This window comes from Corvus hawaiiensis, chromosome 16, assembly GCF_020740725.1.
Source record: "Corvus hawaiiensis isolate bCorHaw1 chromosome 16, bCorHaw1.pri.cur, whole genome shotgun sequence".
In the NCBI taxonomy this organism is placed as follows: domain Eukaryota; kingdom Metazoa; phylum Chordata; class Aves; order Passeriformes; family Corvidae; genus Corvus; species Corvus hawaiiensis.
The window spans coordinates 13285318-13306096 of NC_063228.1; the positions used below are offsets into that span (position 1 = coordinate 13285318).

General features: G+C 43.2%; 1 protein-coding gene across 15 annotated transcripts in view; it reads right to left on the reverse strand.

Annotated features, from left to right (window-relative positions):
- RBFOX1 (RNA binding fox-1 homolog 1) overlaps positions 1 to 20779 on the reverse strand; it is a 1119677-nt gene that overhangs the window by 1026356 nt on the left and 72542 nt on the right. The window lies entirely within an intron of this gene.

Genomic DNA, 20779 nt, shown 5'->3' on the forward strand with positions numbered 1-20779 from the left:
GTGTGGCCCCTGTCCCGGGGAGCGGCCCCGGGCCGTGTGTGGCCCCTGTCCCGGGGAGCGGCCCCGGGCCGTGTGTGGCCCCTGTCCCGGGGAGCGGCCCCGGGCCGTGTGTGGCCCCTGTCCCGGTCGGTGCCCGCTCGCAGCCGCAGCGCCGCGCGTGTCCCGCAGGGGGCGCGTGTGGCCCGGGAACGGCGGCAGCTCCGGCCGGGAGCGCATCCGGACCCCGGGACGTGGGACCGGCAGCGGCCCCGCTGCGGCCGCCGGGCCACGCTCCGGGACACACACCGGGCCACGCTCCGGGACACACACCGGGCCACGCTCCGGGACACACACCGGGCCACGCTCCGGGGACACGCTCCGGGGACACGCTCCGGGACACACTCCGGGACACACTCCGGGACACACACCGGGACACGCTCCGGGGACACGCTCCGGGGACACGCTCCGGGACACACACCGGGCCACGCTCCGGGACACACACCGGGACACGCTCCGGGGACACGCTCCGGGGACACGCTCCGGGACACGCTCCGGGGACACGCTCCGGGGACACGCTCCGGGGACACGCTCCGGGACACACACCGGGACACGCTCCGGGGACACGCTCCGGGGACACGCTCCGGGACACGCACCGGGCCACGCTCCGGGCCACGCTCCGGGGACACGCTCCGGGGACACGCTCCGGGGACACGCTCCGACAGCGTTCCTGCCGCCTCCGCTTGTGCCGCCCTGCACGGCAGCTGGCAGCGGCAGCCGCCGGGTTTAACGCCTGTGGTGCTCGGTGCCACTTTGCAATTTTATGAGACAATTGTTTAAAATCTGACAGGTTTGGCTCTACGCTGTAAAGTCCCAAGCTCTCCTCGTCATGTCGCTGCTCATAACGGGGCGGCAGCTCACCAGAAATCCATTTAGAGACAATTCTGGGAACATACTATTACTGCTTTCTTTGCAACATGAAGATTTCACTTCCCTTTTCTCCAGAGTTTTACATGACAGTTTTAAATTTTTTTTTTTTCAAGGCGTACACAGACTTCTGGGTTTTTTCACTCTACTCATAAAGCTACTCTTTGATGACAATTTCTTCCACAGCCTTCACTATATTACAGATGGAACAATATTCTCCCAGTACATCAGAGGGGATATTCAGCTCATCCCAAACAGCCTCACTCTAGGATCAGTGTTTTCTGGACTCAAATTTTGGGGAAACATCCTTTGCAGCACTTAAGAGGCTCAGCAGACCTCAAGATACCCCAAGTTCTAGCCTTAAGGATGTTCAAGGATACAGGAATCCGCACAAGGAAACAATAGTTAAGAGGGAGGAAGGGAATGTAGGGAATAAAGGGATTGAATAGAACAAGGTGTTCGGAAGGAAAATCATTAGGAGCAATCACCAGACATAACGCAATTGAGAGCTAAGCTCCAGGATATATTCCAAGAGGATTTTGTATTCCAGACACAATCTTCTAGACCTGCATATTTTGAATTCTATGCTAGTCCAGCATAAATAGGAAGGTTCTGCTGCATTCCAGGGTGAATTAAAGACTGTCCTGGTAATTAACAGGCTCATGACACCATGTGCTGCTGTTCCATGTGTCACAGAGATACAGAGCCCTGGAGAGCCCTGGCTGTCGGCTCCAAAGAGGAACAACCACACTCTGGGAGGTGCTGAACAAGCTGGAACAGCTCAGTCCAAACCCGTAAGTGAAATTACCTCAGCCAGTGGATGCCTGCCTGTTGCACACGGATAACCCAGCCCTGCCTTTGTCCTGAGTGCTTGGGGATATCCATCATCCAGCTGATTTCAAGCTCTTAAAAAAACACCTTTGTATTCTAGGAAGCTGTTTCCTGCATTTCTCTGGGTGCCAGCTACACTGTGCTTAATCCATCACATTTGTAGCTGGCTCCTGCCAAGAAGCAAATACTTCATTGAGTATTTTATAGCTACTGCATTTTGTGGAGACAAACTGTGACTACCTAGATCAGAATAAATAATAGCAATAAAAATAAAGACTTCAGAGATTTTATTTTCTTAAGCACATCCAAACCCTTTCACTTAGAAATAGGACATGACTACAAGGAATGTGCTTGTCATCTACGGTGCAGGAATCTACTCAGTGCTGGTCCCTGAGGTGGCACTGCTCATCTCTACAATTTAAATTATTTTCTCTTATTGTAGTAAAATCAGGAAATTAAACTGGTTGGATTAATAATGGAACTCCATTGTGAAAATAAATAATTTCTCTATTCATTAAACACTGCACTGAGTCAAAAGGTCTGGGGTAGAGAGAAGAAATCTCACACTGAAAATTGCTTTTCACAGCCTATCTGCAATTCTTGAGTTGGTTGCCTATAAGCAGTACATCTGGAGTATGACACAAAGAGTAGACAGGTTAATGCTGAAATAAACAGCCTGAGTAGGGATTGTTTTAAAAAATGGGAATTATTCCAGAATCCTATTCCACTGTGGTAGCATCAAATCCAATAATTTCAATGTTACAGTGAAGCATTTGGAACAGCTACAAAAGTAATTTGAACAAAGTAAGGAAAATATAATAAAAGAACACTTTTCTTTCTCCAGCTTCCACACACTGACTTGTTTATCTGCAGGAAAAAATATATTACAAGGGAACTTCAACACCTTCCCCCTTCAATGGTCACTTCTCGCAGCCTTATCACAGACTCTTCAACACAAGTTACATCAAATAAACATCACCATAACCCAATGAAAGCAGCAGCAAGGAGTGAGCCACCTGAAGCAGGAGAAGTTATTCCTGCTGACACTGGAGAGCTGCAGCTTTCCTTGTAGCAGGGGAACAAGGTTTGTGCTCCCCAGTGCCCTTCAGTGCCTCAGGACTCAAACAGACTCATTCACAGCCCACACCAGTCAGTCTTAATGAGATTGGTAACAACTCTGGGAGATGTAAAGCTCCTGCTTCAGATCTGTTCATAAACTCATTGCAACAGCTGCCTTCTCCTCCCGAGCTAACCAGCACCCAGCATTTCAAACTATCGCCTTTTACAAGGGCGGGCCTTTGTTAATGAAGCAAACTGCATCATTTCTGGGGTGATCTTTGACAGTCCTGTAAGGGTTATGAGGATGAACACCACAGGGTAACCAGAAAGAGCACAGCTAAAATTGGGATTTGGAAGTGCTAGGGATTTACAGTGGCAGAACAGCACACACTGGCCAAAGTCTCCAGACCCATGGAATAACTGGAAGACTATTCTGGGACACATGGAGAGCAAATGGCTCAAAGACAAACAAGTGAATACGGGTGAAAGGCTGGTGCTGTGGGGAATGCAACAGGGGGAAAAAGGACAGTGTTGAGCCAGAAACAAGCCACATCCTACTGCCTTTCATCCATGGTAACTCTCCCAGGCAAAAAAAAAAAGGGGGGCTCAGATCTTACAACTATTCTTGAACAGTTGCTTAGACAGTGGACTCAAAGCAATCCTTACATATGAAAAAACCAACCACCATAAAGGTCAAAAAATAACTCACTGCTTCAAGAAGTACACAGGAACATCAGCTCTTGCTTACATGCCTGCTTACAAAAATTAAATACAGCTACATCCATAAAACACTCAAGTATTTTTGTGTATCCATGCAGCAATAGGTAGCATCAGGCAATCAAAACTGGAACCATTAGCACCAAAAATGCCAGATCATTGCATCAAATGAGACTTCAGAAAGATCATCTCTTATTGATGGGACACAGCACAGGAACCATGGCTACACCTGACAAAATATTGGAAGTAATGGATTTAATAGTTGGGCACTGCGTCCAAAAAGTCCCGAGTCAGTTTTACAAATTTCAGCAAGGATAAAAGGGGATAAGGAATAGTGAAATCTTTACTCCAGTCCTGATTTTGATCCAGATTTGTATTTAGAAATGCTAAAATATTTTCATTCCAGACATAGTGTCTGCATTACCAATTCTAACAGCTCATAAAAGGAACATCCATAATCAATTATTACAGAGTTAGAGCTGCATTTTAGCAATAAACTGTCTAACAGGAAATACTTTCTTCATAATGGCAAGAATGTCATCTTTTATAGCCCTTATCCCACCAGTGACAAAGTGCTTTGATCTCCAAAACTGGAGGGAGGAAGAGCAAAGTTTTCAGAATGGAATTGTTCTTTATTAGAACTCTTCTCCACTTAGATTGTTCAATTTGAGTGCACAATTAAACCTCCACAATACAGGCAATGCTGTTATTTCAACCCTTTAAGCATTTGCAGTCAGATGAGGAAAACTGATGATTTCCTCAATGCCCAGGATGGAGAACAAGTGATCCAAGTGTAAGCCACAGATACCTGGTCCCTATCCCAGCACACTCTGGACACCTGATGTGGCCAAGGGAAAGCAACCATCAATCACCCCCATGCCTCAATTTTTCCACTCCAAAAAAGTTAATTACAAACAAGTGTATTAACACTAACAGGGATTGACTATTGTAGAAACCTTATGCTAAAATATATACTATGTGCATTTTTATTTTATATATATGTGTGTGTGTGCGTGTAAAAGCATTAAAATCAACCAAACTTGTGGATGAAACTATTTTCATACTGGTTAAATCACTGACTAATCAAATTTGCAGCCATGAAGAGGCTGAATCCAGCAGGCCACCTCTCATTTGGAAGCACCTGGATCACACAACTGCAAGTCTGAGCAATTAGTCAGGGAGTGAATATGGAGAGCTGACATTCAGGGAAGATCTGGAACTCTATTAGACATGGTAAAAGAAAGATACTCTATACAAGAAAAAAAACACCACCTCTGAAAATCCAAACCGTGTCCTGTTACAAAGCATTCTGGAAAATAACTCTGAGGAAACCAGGTGGTAACACCTCAAAAGTGCAGGTTAGAGGCCATTATTTAAATACAAAGGAATTTAATGTGGCACTTAGTATGACAGGCTGCTGTACTGCACCCACCAGGCTCGGCAAGCTCAGTGTGCTTTAGCAGTTTAGTTCTACTCTAAGACTCCTAAATGTTGGAACTGTCTGCTGAAACCTCTTGCATAATACATTAACTGCCCTCTGAACATATTCTGGCATTCCCCTTCTCGATCTTTTCTGGAATCAGGAAGTATCAGGGCATGATAAATAAGTGGATGAATAATAAAATAAATTTTAAAAACTGTCTCCAGCTTCTATAGCAACTCCCCTACCTGCTTCCTCCTTACAAAAGGAAAAAAAGTGACTGACCTGTGCTTCATGACAGGTTTGAGTGGAGCTTTTACAAGTTCTGAGGTGACTCAGAAGAAATTCTCTTGTGCTCACTTATGGCATATGGCAGCTCGGCTCATTCCATAAGGTGCTCCTGGTTCTCCTGATTTCAATTTTAGCCTTTCCATGTTTGATAAATGTCAGTAAGTTTCCACAGCTTGCAAAGCAGAGAAAAGGCAGAGTCAACTTAGTGAGGGCTTTAGCACAACAAGAAAACCCCCCCCACAAATCTACTTTCATTCAATTCACTTCTCTGGATTATGGAGATGTCTGATAGCTCCAGCCAAGCCTTGCACAGATTCCACTTGGCACAGATCAGCCTTTGGGACTTGAAGAGATCCACTTGGTGCTGGGGGCAGCCCAGGGAGCTCCAGGACATCTCCCCCCTCCTTTAGCAATGCAATGATGTGCAGAATCCTCCAGGTCACTCAGATTCAAACTGTGTCTCTGTTAAACAAAGCCATCTCTCTCAGGCTGAAGTGAGTGATTCTGTGCAAGTGCATGTTAAAAATCCCAGTTGTTGCATGCAGAACCATTTAAAAGATATTCTCCTTTAGCTAAGACTTGAGTGCCCACTGTATCCTGGCAAGGCTGTCATTAACCAGCCAGTTCTGCCTTTCCTTCCCTTGGATTACCTCTACCCTTTTGCATGAGCATCCACCCACCTTGTGTGCTTCAGTACCATAATGATTATTTTCACAGGGCTTCTCTGCCAGTGAGTAACATTTCCCCAGAGAAATCATAAGGTGGGCTAAGAGTGAGAGTATAGAAAATATTAATTATGGGATGCTAAAAGCCCAAGGAGAAAATTCAGACCGGATACATGAATGCAGCTCATTCAGGTTCTGCACTTTGTTGCACTGTAAGCACAGCAACCCAGGAAGGCAGGAGACAACTTTTGTTGAGTCACACAATTGTTACATCCCCCCACGTAACATTTATCAACAACTAAAATTCCTTATAGGCAGATTTTCTAAGTTCAGCAACAAGCTTCATCTTTGCTCATCCTTTTAGTCTCAAGGTAAACTGGGTGGTTAATTGAAGTGGAACGAAATTTCTGAAACAACACCCTTCCTTTGGAGTTTCACACATAAATAGCAACTGAACTGCTTGTTGGGATCCAAGGGCAGCTACACCAAGGTCAGACATATTCTGCAGCATTTTTCATACCTTCTAATCCAGAACAAGCAGCAAAGTGCTCAAAAAACCCAATTACTCTTTTGAGAAATTTGGTCTCTAACAAGCTAAACCCCTAATTTAAGGATTGCAATACAAACATACCAGTATGCAGCATTGCCTCTCCATCCCCCAGAACTCCAATGCCAATGTTAAACACCACTTCCACATCTGCCCTGCTGCCTCCCTCCATGGTTTCCAAGGCTTTCACCTCCCTTTGTCCAGCTCGGGCCTCAGCTGCATCACCCTGTGCTTGCTGACTCTCCCAAAGCTCTGGGTGTGCTGCCAACAACTGCTGAATGGTTTGTCCTGTCACACCTGGTCCCCATTTTGCACCTGCAACCCTTAGAGGAGGCTCTTACTCCATTGCAGACCTGTGGGAGATGTCACCCAGCTCTGAAATCTGTGAGAAAGCAGTTTACTGTGATCCCACCAGGACACCCTGCGCTGCAGGCAGGGTGTGGATGCACATGGAAGCAGGATAACCATGAGAGATGCTGTCTCTGCCAAACATCCAAATGCCTTGTGTGTCTGGATGCCAGTCTGCCCTCACTGGCACAGGGAAGGGGAAAGAGTGGGGAGGAGCAGAAGAAAACTGCTGGGAAAGAGGAAACAGTTTCTTGCTTGAATGAGGCAGTTGCTCACCAGGGAGTAGGGAGGAGACTGTTATTGCTGGGACTGGAATAGTTCTGGACACGGCTGGACAGCTCTGGATTGCCAGCTGGGAGACAGCCAGGCTTTTCATGTTCCCTCTTAGATTTTTTTTTTCTCGTGGCCACAGTCTTCACCTTCCTCTTTGCCTATCTCCATATGTATCACTGTTTGTGTCCCAGGGTTTTGGGACACAAATGATAGATTTCCAAAGAGTTTCTTACATTGTCAGTCACCTTTCACCTGTGCCCAGAGGAACTGTGAGAGTGTGCCTGAATGCAGAGGAAGACACGAGCATGTACTTGTAGGGTTTGGATAGGAAGCTGCAGGAAGGATGTCAGACAGACAGCAGTGCCAGGATCTGGCTGACCTGAACTCTAGAGCTGCACCACTCCCTGCACATTCCTCAATTTCCTCTCTTATTTCCACTTGCCATCTTATCAGTTGTCCTGTTTGAGTTGGGCAGTGCTGTGCCTGCCTTCCTTACACATCCTTAAGCCTCACAAAAGCAGCTGGGATAGCAGAAACCACTCAGGCTGCCTTTCCAGATGTCCTTTGAAAAAATCAGAGGTATCTTCAGTCATTTACAAATCCCACTCTCACACTTCACACACACAAGTCACAAAAATGAGCAGATGTAACACTAAAGGCTGCTGGTGCCACAAATGCCACCTGAGAAAGCTCCAGGACTGGGGACTCACTCCTATAACATTAGGGACCAGGCATTTATTTGTTGTAGTGCTTCCTCCCTCCCTGGAAGATGGCAAAGAGAATGTAAATAGAGACCTAAGCAGGAGGCTACAGGATCTCTGAGTGTCCTGATCACACCGGAAAATACAAAATTCTTTGTGAATTCCAGGTAAGATTGCTTAGGTATGGGGAAAAGGCAAAGCCTGGCATTTGATACCATTTCCTAGACCAAAGCACAGCCTGTCACTAAAGTAAAATCAATGCCAAACTCACAACACAAAGGCAGCACACACAGCACAGCAGGCTTGGGAACCAGTGTCAGTAAGTGACCACAGCTGCAATCTAGAGCAAGGAGCAACACTCAAATGCCTGAGAAGGATTTCGGGGCTAACCATAGCTTATGGATAAGGGAGAAGAAAACAGACACATGACCCACTAGAAAAAAATAAAATTAGCTTATACAATGAGATGAACTTGAGGGATCTCTCTGAACAATTCCTGCATTTGCCCATATCACTGTAGTTGAGCCCATTTCAAAGCTGTAAGAGATAAATGCTAGTACCCCAAACACCCATCTTCTTTAATGAAGGGCAAATGTTGTAATCTGCCTTTACCAAAGGCCAACATATTTAGCTTATTGAGGTGCCCTACACCTCCAGAAAAGTTTTTGCTCCTTTGGGAAAATGGGCAAAAGCAGCCTGACCACATTCGTGGCTGCGCTGTCACTGAACAGGGTTTTCTTCTGGCTAATACTGTGTAAATATCAACTGCACCACAGCAAAGATTAAAGTTGCTCAAAAAAAGAGCACTGTGCTACTTCTTAAAAAGAGAAAACCAACAGAAGGAAAGGAGGCTTGGATATCCTGAGGCATGCAAGCAACAGAGAGGTAACTCATTAAATACACACAAACATACACACAGATTTTAGCTGAGACTTGTAACACAAGCAAATAGAGCAAAAATATACAGCAGCTTTAGTGTGCAGCTACACCTCCTGTAATTACAATGTGTTACTTTAAAAAAACAAACAGGAAAAAAAAAAAGAAGAGGAGACCAGAAATAAAGGTTGGAAGCTGGAATAAAAACTGAAGAGCAAACCAAGTGTCAAAAGGTTTTCAGATCCTGTGGGAAAAACTGGGTTAACAGTGAGAGAAGCCCTGCCAGAAAGCTCTGCATGGGGACACTCAATGGAGAGGCAAACAAGGAAATACTGAAAAATCCCAGTGTGGAGCTGGGCAAGCTCACACTGACCACCCTCAGTGAGTAGAGAGAAGAACAACTGGCCCAGTGCCCCTGAAACCCTGCATGGAAACGCTGGCATCGGGGCCTCCCTGTACCAGTCAGTCAAAATCACAGCACCTCAGTGTTACTTTATCCTCCAGTTATTTCACAGCTCCTTTCCGTCACTCTTGTCCTTCCCAAGCAGTTTATTAGAACTTAAGCTGCCTAATTGCTACCCTAATTTACACCTACTTTGAAAACTACTTTATTGTACTTTGCACTATATTTAATCATTGCAACTTAAATTAGCCACGTTCACATGGACAATTTCTCAAAGCTGCTGATAATTTGAGCAGGAAAATTGGTGCCCACATGTGTTAGCACAGCCCTGCTGTGGTGCAGCAGCTGCAGGGCCCGTGCAGGCTGGTGCCTCTCCAGTTCATTCCTGATGGGATGGACTGACAGGGGCATGTGGTGAGTATTTGTGTCTCTGCTGCTCATCTCAAAGCCAAGTAAATTAACTAGATGATTTGTCAGGCTCTTAACTGTTTGGGATGCTGACAAGAAAACTGCAGGCAGCAGTAAATAAATAATTTCTGAGGAAGAGCAGATACCAGAGAAACTGAAAGTTAAAAGCATGATTGGCAGCTTTTGCGTATACAAGATCTTTATTTTCAACTCTTCTTGTGTTATTCTGAGCAGAGCTCAACATTTCTGTCCTGGCCCTTGGGCATTTTTTCTAGTACCTACAATTATTTTTGATTTAAGAATCTCGGAAAGAAAAAAATCCCACTCATGACCCGCCAACTCAAATCTGCTCTGGGCTTTTTTCTCTTCCTGTCAGCACTACCCTTTGTTTTCCGAGGGTAGGAATTCATTTAGATTGCACTTGGGGTCCTTTCCATAAAGGAGCAATTATCATTACATTGCAGTAATTTGAATTAGCGTGCAATGAAGCACCTCACACTATGAGTCATTACATTTTCCTGCAAGTGATCCACAATGGGCATCTCCCGTTCTGCATGGAAGGAGAGTGCCACTCTGAAACACAGTGCAGTCAGCAGGAAAATGAGCAGGAGCTCTGCTGAGCACATTAAGTGTACAAATAAAGGGGAAAAATTAGAAAATGAGAGTGTGGCAGCATATTGCTGCGACTGATTCATGCAAGTCCTGCAGTTTCTGTAGGTGCTCACTAAAACAATTCTGCTGAGCAATTACTGCTTTCAACACAAACAAAGAAAAACGTTTTTGAGCTCAGCCCACCTCTGAACCTAGGAAACCTTTAAACGAAATTCTAAATTCTCCTTTTTACTGAGGCAGGAGCTAATCTTGCAAGTCTCATCATTACCCATCAGGGTTTCTCTCAAGCAGCAGGCCAAAAAGAGCAAGTCTCTGCATTACTGCTGTTTCAGGCGGTTCAAGACCAGGACAGTTGGACCAGAGATACAAATCCTCTCTGATATTTGGATATCTTGATTTTAATTGAGAAGGTACCCTCTCTCAAATCATACTAAAATAAATACCAGCAAACCTTAAAAAAAACCAGCAGCAGGTCCATTGTTTTTCACCATTTCTTGAAAGAACAGCTACAAGACCAGTCTTGCAAGAAAATGGATAATTTCCAAGCATAAAATGTTTTTCCAAGACTTTTTGAGCTTCCCAAGGGACTTGGACACCCAGTTTCTCTGCTGTTTATAGCTTATTCATTTTACTTTTGGAAAAAAAATTATTCTAGCACAAGAGCAGAGGGGAAGTCACAATACTGATAAAACTGAGAGACATGGAAAAATAAAGCATCCTTTCTGTGATTTTGTTAGATGACACCTGGGCCAACCCCCATTTCAATTAGCTCAGGGAGTCATTGGGGTTAAGTGGCTTCAAACAGGGAAATTTATGTAGGTATTTGTTCTCAGCCCACATGACCTTAGGAATAGGCTCCCATGGAACAACTGGGCAATCAGAGGGATGAATTCCAGCTTGGAGCACAGGACCACACAACACCACTGCTCTGGCTGACAGTAATTCTTCGTGCTGCCTGCTACAGGTAATTCCATGTTTTCTCTACTGCTCCTGTGAAAGCTGTTCTGCTTTTCACATCAGAAGGGGAAGAGAAAACACCCCCATGGCCAAGCAAATAAAGCACCAAGAGGAATGAGACCACTCTGAAGGGTGGAGAGAACATGCTATTGCATCTAATGAAGTTTAAGTCTTTCTATTAAATAATAAAGACACTTAACCTTTTGGCTGGTTTAATAAATATTTCATTACCCTACAGCATTTAATTTTTCACTTTTGAGTGACTACGGCTAGGAAATGATCAGACTGAGGTCCCCTCATTACCATTCTGTGGCACTTGGTGTGACACAGGGGCCCAGCCATTCTTTCCTTCCCCACCCCGTAGTACCCAGCTGTGACAGAAATGGGACTGTGCAGAGGCACCACTCCCCTGCAGTAGGATATCAGCTCATTTCCCCACTAAGCAGGGCTGCAGGAGCAAGGATTACCCACAGCAGATACAGAGCACTAAAGTCAACTGTTCAGACAAGTCTGTGGTACCAGATGGGATGAATCAGAGTGCTGTGGGAACAGGCCAGAATCATTCTGGGTTGCTCTCCATCATCTCTGGCACAGATAACCATGGAAGACCCTCATTACTGGGCAGACAACAGTGTCCTGTCCTGCAAAAGGGCAAGAGCCTATCAGAGGTTGTTTCTAACCCAAATTACTCTTTCATTTCAACTGCAGTCCTCACATTTTAGGTTTGTTTTCTAACTATGAGATAAATGTGATCCATCCAAGCAGTGTCAAAGACCTTTTCCTCCCAGCTGTAATTGTGTAATGAACAGGAGCCAGAAATGGATGTTTTGTTCTGATAATTTTCAGTCTAGAACACAGAACATTTGGGCTTCATTTTGGAACGGGGCTGTTTGTCCCTGTGTAAATCTTCCTTTCTGCTGCTGGTCTGTTCAAAATTTGGTGGGTACAGTCCTGTTCTTAGCAGTAACTAAATGGAAAAGAAAATGCCAGGTAGAAAGATGAGGGAGCTCCCATTCTTTCTGCTGCCTCTACAGATTTCACCATTTAAGTGGTCTCCATTGAGCTCATGGATTGCCCAGATACTCAATAACTTGCTTTCAATCTCATTATCCAAGTAATTTATATACATAATAAAATGATTCAGTCTTGACATTAATTCTTGCAAATTTTTACATTGGTATTAATTTTACTTCCTGGATTTTAATTGAAGAGAGTATATTTTGTCACAAGGGAAACTCAACATTAGTTCTTCTACTTAACAACCATGTGGTTTCATTAGAAATTACATTAGTTCCTCATTAAGCAACAATAATAGCGTAGAATTGGGATCAATAAAAAAATACATTGCCCTAAGGTGCTGAATAGTTTGGTTCATTTATACTCTCATGAGCCAAATACTTCAGGATTCAGAATTAAAAACCCTCAAACTTTTATGCAATGCTCAAGAAATGTCTTTTTATTTCAAGTAATACAGATCCAGATTGTAAAGGAATAAACGCATATGCTCAGGCACAGCTCTGCATCCTCTAAGCAAAATTTTAATAATTAAGAGCTTGCACCATTTTAAGAACTCACATCATTAAAAGAACTGCCCCACTAAACACAACACAGGTAATTCTGTCAGCTCTGATGAGGAAATTGAAGTTAGCTGAGATTCCTCCCTACAGAACAAAGCACCCTTGCTGTACCATTTGACCCCACAGCAGCAGCTACCCAAGGGCCAGCTGGTCAATCCGATAAATCCATAGCATTCAATTTCGGGGAATTTAATTACAAAATTGACATTTACACAAATCAGAGCAGACCTTTTAATCACTTCTGTCAAGTGCACGGAAAGCTTCAAAAATATGCTGTAACTTGCTACCTTCTCACTGAAATCATGCATTTAAAGGAAGTGTTTGGCCAAGAATAACACAGCCAGGTTCCTTCCTCTCCACAAGTCCTTCTGGATTTATCTTTCACTTCAATTACAGACTCGTAACCAAGTCTAAACCTAGCTCCAAGAAAGACAAGGATCATCCCTGAAGGTGATCCCAGGATTCACATCATACACAGTGACATCTACTGAGACTTTGACCCTTTCCCTCTATGCTGATGTTCCATTGCACAGCCATGAACCCTCCTCCCTGGCAGCACGTCCGTGCATCCCACTGCAGGATTCTTCATCACCTGGGAATCCACATTCCTCAGTGGCCTCCTTGGAGTCCTCTCTAGTAGGGCAGCTCCCTCTTTTTTTTTGTGGTTTTTTTTGTTACCAGTAAACTGTTCTCAGATACAATATTGTCTCATTTGACTTAATTTCATCCTAGACCATCTGTTTTAAAAGAACTTCTTGCACTTCCCCAGAGTGGAGCACAACAATCAACATAACACAAGGGTCAGAAGAAATGGAAATAGGCCAGCTTTCACAGCCTTTTGGGAGAGTTCAGCCTGACCTTTGCACAGGTACCTAAGGAACCAGGCAAGGGTGTGCCAGCTGAAAGAACCAGACTGGCTTCCTTCCCAGGCTGCCAAAGGTGAAAAGAAAGAAAACACACATTTTTCTACTTACAAATTTGCAGCACTTCAAAAAGAGCAACCTTCCTCTAGCTGTTTTGTCGTAGACCATGGGATGTTTAAACAACTCAGCTTCAGTTTGCCATCTAATAAATCTCATCAACAGTTTGCTGCTTCACATAGCTCAAAGCAAGAGATGTCAAATATTACATGCAACTACATTTTCCCCTCTCCTCATTCCCTTTGTTGTTGAGTCTTTTGCAGCAGCACCTTCAGGGCACCAACCTGTATCAGACCTCAGCTGCATAAGGCACTCCACACCTGCATTTAAAGATGCAATATTTGACTCAGAGATAGCTGTAAACCACAAATAAAATTAAGCGTAGGTGAACACTGGCAGAGAAAGAAGACATAGCTCTTATGTCCCATGAAGAAGACACATGAAATGTATTCATGCCCTATCAGGCTGTTGCTTTGGAGAGAAAAGGGATCTATCAAAAGCTGAAAGCAAGGAAACAGAGCCATAAGATCATGTCCATTTCACCATTAAAATGCTAAGTAATATTTGTGTTGTCAGACCTTCTGCACTATGGAAAAGACCAATTTTAATTTTATGTGTGAGAGCTTTTGGCACACATATTTTCTTTGTTAGCTGCAAAACTGAGGAAGATCTTTAGGAAACTGATTCTTCCTCCTCCTGCAGCCTGCCTAGCTGTTTAAACAAATGCAGCCTGAGTAAACCAGTGCTGTCATGTAGTAACATCTCCCCTCCAGGTTGTCCTGGCAGGGATGACTGCAGTGAGTGTGTCTGACACCTCCCACACACTCTTTCATCTGAGTGTATTGCGGGGTGCAAAATTAATACCACATGTACAGACTTACATATGTCAGCCTTCATGAAGGTGCTGGAGTTAATGAGGACTGACAATGCCAGAAATAAGAATAAAATTGAACTACAACCCTTTGCTGCTGCTGCTGCATTTACAGCTTATTCTGACATAATTTCATGCCATTGATGTTGTCAGTGGTTATGACTTAGTAAATGAAACAACACAATAAGTTCCAAACCAGATGTGGCAGGTAACCATGGAGAAAGCTGTGGTTCTGGATAGCAAATGAATTCTCATTTGAAATGCAACAGTTATTACAGTTTAATTGGGTTCCAGATTGACAAAGACAGCGAGAGATGAAGCAATGAAAATATAAGAACAAGTGATGTCAACAATATAAACTCAGACTGTCCGGAGAAGCTGAGAAAAAGCTTCATTTCTCTGCAAACTAAATGAATACTCTTAAGAGGTTTGGGTTTGTACGGTTTCGATATTTCCTTTCAAGCAATACTGTATTAGACAAAGGCAGGAGACAAGATGAGAAAGCTCATAAATGCAGTTTCTACTTGACCTACATTGTTCCAGTTGATCACAGACAATTATAGCTGTATTTCATCTACTGTCCTGAAGCTGCCTCATATATTCTAATATATAACCCTCCAAATCCAACAGACAAGCACAGAGGTGCAGGCACACAACTGTAGTTTTAATATACAGCAGGCTGCTGTACAATCTTTGTGATTGTATTGGATATTAAATACAGCTATTAGCTCTATTTTCTTTGAGAAAGGCTCAAAAGATTACATTTCTTCAGTGGATCAAAGAAGGGGGGGGGGGGGGGGATGGAAATAATGCAGGAAAGAAGAAAAATCATCAACTAAAATGGAGAGAAAATAACAGAGAGCAACAAAGGGATCTCTTCCCACCAGGTCCCACCACACCCAGTATCATCAACCACAGCTCTACATGAATTTTCTTGCTCAGAGTAATAGTGAAAATCTACATTATTCCTTTGTTTCAAAGTCATGAGACTTAAAGAGACTTAACTGTTAAAATAATTACATTCGTGACCTTCAGTGGTGTCTTAATTCATTAGCTTTTTTTTCCTCTCTTACTGCCCTCCACCACCCATACCAAAGTGACCAGAAAGTGATTTAAAAACAAAAAAGGGCTTTTTTTTCAAATGATCATTCAGTTTCTGAACTCTAATTTCCAGTCTTTGACTAAAAGGGACAAAACAAACCATGTTTTGGGATTCTTCGATAGCTGTGTTTGTTAATACAGTAGCCCATACTGCTTGTATCTGAAAGTTCTAGATATATCAAGATCCAGAGGAATGTTTCACAAGATCAGCAGGGAGAATGGCTTCCCATTGCCACAGGGCAGGGTTAGATGGAATACTGGGAAGAAATTCTTCCCTGTGAGGGTGGGGAGGCCCTGGCACAGGGTGCCCAGAGAAGCTGGGTCTGCCCCATCCCTGGAAATGTCCAAGGCCAGGCTGGACAGGGCTTGTAACAACCTGGGATGGTGGAATGGGTCCCTGCCCATGGCAGAGGGTGGAAGTGGTCCCTGATCTGTAAGGTCTCTTCCAACCCAAACCGTCCAACTCAGTGTTATTCAAATAGAAGCAGAATAAAGGTCTTCAGATATCTCCACAGCTGACTGGGCAGGCCTACAGACCAAGTGTTTACTTATCTCTCACTAAACTAACAATTCAGGTACTAAAAGATTAAATATTGTTAACCAAGAGCCAGTGACCGGGGTTTCCTTCAGTGAAGCCAAACCTTCCATATTTTCAGAGTTTCAGGATGTACCACACACACTAAAATGCTGTGCTTCCAACAAACCATTTACCTACTGTTTCCCTCACCTTGACTCAGCATCTTTTATGTTTCAACTCAGCTGCTTCAATACATTGGTTGAAAAAGCACAAACACGTCTTCTGAGGAGTCTTCTTGTACTCAGAAACCCTGACTGAGAACACAGTGCCAGTGCTGTTCCAGTCGCTGTTCAGACACGTGGCAAGACACAGCCCATGGTCTGATGGGTTCATAATCTAACCAGACATGCCAAACCAAGTGTGAGGAAGAGACGTGCTCAAGGACACAGAGCAGAGAATCAGCAGAAGAGCAGAGAGAATGCAGATCTTTGTCAGCTCACTGCCCTACTCAGTAAATCATACTGGAAATTTTTAAAAAAATTATGAATCTGCAATTGTAATAATTCCTTCCCTTTTAATCAGTTTCTACAGAGAAGTCACTGTGCAATCTTCCTGACACACACAAAAGCTCATTTACTTAAAACAACATGACTTATCCCAAAGGAAAATACTCTAGAGAGGTCTGATTCCCCAGAACAAACTGTTAAGCAGGTCTTAACTCAAGAGCAAACAAAAATGTCTTGAAACTTGGAGTGCTGATCAAAAAAAGCTGTGCTATCAGTAAGACCTAACTGAAAAGCAGGAAAATAATATTTAATAATAATTATTGAAACAGGCCTGGGCACACCCTTCCTGTAAAATTATGCTGAGTATACAGGCTGAACCCTGTATACTGAACAATGCACATTGTTATTAATGATCCGTGGGACCAGGGTCTGTTGTTTCTGTTTTTGATGGATCTCAGGGATTTGGGTTTTCCTCAAATCACATGACCTGTGCTTATTATTGAAGCAACCTGCATCTAAACCTCAGCTGATCTTTGACCAGGTATCAAAATACCCCTCCCTCCTTGAAATGTGTGAAGCATCAGAAACCCACATGTTCCAGCAGAAAGCTCCTTGTGCCCTTTTGGTTTTGTTCCCCTAATTTAGAGGTTTGTTTCAACACAAGTTTGTAATTACTGTGCTCCTTCTTTTGTCACAAATGCTGTGAACTGACTCACAGGTGGACTACCCAACAACTTCCCTGGTTTTGAGGCCATTCATTTTGAACTGGAAAAACCCTAAGAGAATCAAGTTGGATTTCTTGGTTGTTTCGCAGTGTTGCAGTAACAAACATCAGTGTTCCGCAGACCTTGCCCCATGCAAACACCACTGGCTCTGAGGGAGAAAAACGTACTTCTCATCATTCACTGCAGACTGTAGTCTAAAATCTGTGTTTACAGACTGCCTTCATCAGAGAAAGGTCGCAGCTGTTTGCATAGCACTGCTCATAATGGACCACTTTGACGATGAAATGATAGAGCAGCCTGTCAATTTAGTCTTTTTCCTATTATCAGCCAAGAGCAGTCAGTCTGCAGCTCTGAGGAAGAAAGCATGCCAAAGATTCTTTAAAATACCATTTTCATATCACTACACAAAAATCAAATACCATGTGCTTGCTGCATGTTTGACATGAGTTCTTAAGTTCACTGAATTCAAAATTCAGAAGTACAAAACTTTGTGACTGTAGCCACACATGTTTTTCCCTACTTCAAATTTAATGAAGTTACACACTAGAGCTTTTTCTTCCTACTGCACACAAGTGCAAAATTAGTCCTCTGGATACAGGCAAACCACTGAACAGTATTTTGAAAGTTTAACAGAATTAGGGCTCTAAAGTATCGAATAATGGAATGTAGTACTCTGAATTAAACCTAATATTTGACTATAAAATGCAGACAATTGGACTCTCAATCTGGCAAGCTATTAAGCTCAATTGAAATAAATTTTATTTTAAAATATATCTAAAATCTGGATTTGTCTCTTGTTTTGGATTTCTGAGTGAAGGATTTCACTAAGTAAACACCTTTTCCACATCAACTACTATGCTAAAAGTTTCCAATAGCCAATCCATTTCTCTCTTCCTGCATGATTTTATAATTTTATACGTTGTCTTTTGTGTCAAGAAAGCCGCTGCTTTTATTTTCCATTAGTCTCTGCTAACAGTTCAGACCATCCTTTAATCCACCTTTAACAACTCATGCCATGTTTGTTCCAATTTAGCTTTCACAGAACTTACCCCGGTTTTACTGATGGACCATTATTATTAAAAACTCCTTGTCTTTATTAGAATAATAAAGAATCCACCAATTAAATGCCCATTTTACTACCCACCCATCAAACCCCCAATTGTTGTAAAAGACATTTTAGTGAAAAAAGTGTTGAGTGTTTAAAGGCAATTTAGTGTATTGGCAAGAACATTTCACACTAAACACAGGGTTGGAAAAACCAAGTGGGAATGAGCTGCAGATTGACCAAATGCAGTGAGGCCTTTGCTGTTTTAACTCTGCCTCTTAGAATAAAATGAAACTGTTGTACAAACATACACAGCTCAAGAGGCAAAGAGAGAAAGTGAACAGTGAATATTCTGCAGTTATCACCAACCCCTTATTCTGCTCTTGCAAGTAACGCCTATGAAATCAGTGAATTTATTAACCACAGTAAATTGGGATTAATATCACACCTGGGGGGCACCAAATGCACACAAGCACTGGTTAAAAGGAAAAAAAAAATCCTTCCAGAGATATATTTGGCTGTGGTTTTATTAAAAATCTGGATTACAGTTAAGAAGCTTATATCATCAGGAGGGAGTCTGCAGACAAGTTTATGGTTTTGCTTAGAAACTTTGATTAAAAATAACTGCAGCTAAGAAGTGTCCAACTTCCAAAAACTGTTACAAATTTCAGGACTTATCAGTATCAGTCAAAACATAAGTAGGGAGATGAGATGATCCTAAACTACTACATTGCTCCATTCACTTATCAGACAAAAATTAATCCAGCAGGAATTCATGAGAGTTTCTGAGGACTTTCAAAGATAAAATCATTCAAGTCAGAGGGGAACTCCAAATCCAAAAGCTGGGTCAGAACAAGTAGATCTTTGAAACCTCAGCAAGAGATTCCAAACCCTCTCCAGGGAACTTCTTCCAATGATTTTTTTTTTTTTTATTTTTCCCTGCTGCCCAGTGGGACCATCCTCCTTTTCCATTTTTGGCCAGTCTCTCATCCTCCCACTCTACGCCTCAGAACAGAGCCCAGCTCCATCTCCTCAGTGGCTCCTCATGTACAGTTCAACAGCTGTTAAAAAACAAAGCCAATTCTCTCCCAGTCTCTCCCCATGGTTCATGTGTCTCACTCCCCTTGGTGGCCCCCTCTTCTGGGCTCACTCCAGGTTATCCACACTTCTCCCATCCTGCAACAACCACACACCAGACACAGTGTTCCAGGCTGGCTTCAGTGAGCAGCAGGTGAATCCTGGTTTTCCCTCAGGCTGTGCTTGAGCTGATGGAGCACAGAACACAGCTCAGCCCCTGTCACTGCCAGAGCCAACAGCTGCTCCCCTGCTCTGCCCACCAGAACCCCCAGCCAGCCTGTCCCCAGCTGGGACCTCAGCACCATTCAGTCCATTTCAGCAGCAGCAATTGGCATTCACCCTGTAAATCTCCATGAGATACTTATTCCTCCTGTTCCTTTCTCAATCCCTCCAAAAGACAGCCCTTGAGCGCCTTACCCACACCCCAGTTTGGTGTCATGCAATGACATAACATCCATGGTCATGCATTCCATCACCTCCTCCAGATCACTGACAAAGATACTAAACCTCACAGTTCCACAATGGACCTCAGAGGGTTCCATTTGGAACTGTTTTCCACGCATATGGAGCAAAAGTATTGGAAAGTCAACAGCAGAGCTCTATTTTTTCACTTCAATTTTGTTTAAGAGATTTCACTAAGGTGCACTTTTTTGGTTAATGGTAAACCAAGCTTCTTTTAATTCAATAATAGATTAATGAATAACACACTGTCTCGGGTCAGTCCAATAAGTAGGCACAAAATTAATTTTATCAGGTGGAACAAGTAGGGGTCTGTTTCACAGCACAAAATGCCAATGCAGAGGCAGGGATAGGAGCGAGTTCCACAATCATTTCAAGACAGATTAGAGCACTGGGGCACACACTGTCCTCTGTAAATAACAGCTGCCACTATCACTGCCCTTCTTCAAATGTGCTAATTACATCCTGTTATCAAATGATGATGCAATTAATGAGGGTCACCATTTCTCTTGCACTGCATGCTCCTTTGGTGACCTAAAAGGATAAATTTCCTGCTTCTTAAATTTCCAAAGTCATGAAATACAAAGGTTCCTCCAAGCACTGCCAAGACTTATGGCTTCTTCTTGCCCGAGATGCTGCAGATCACCCAGGCCTCGAGGTTAAGTAAATGCAGCAATTTATCAGAGACCTCATACACATCTTGAAATCTCTTTCTCAAATTCAGAAGATGACATAATTTAGAGGATGTAATCTTCTTTCACAAAAAATTTTCCTAGGATTTCAAATCCTATAAATCACAGCAACTTCCTTCATTTGAGAAGATTTTACATGGCAATTTTGCTTTGCACATTAAGAATGGTTTATTTGTGAACTTGACAAAGTTAACTGCTGCTGTTTCTGACTTCTTTCAGGAAGACTGCCTAGTTTTCATGCTCATTAACACTGCAGCCTCCCAGGCCTTTGTGATACT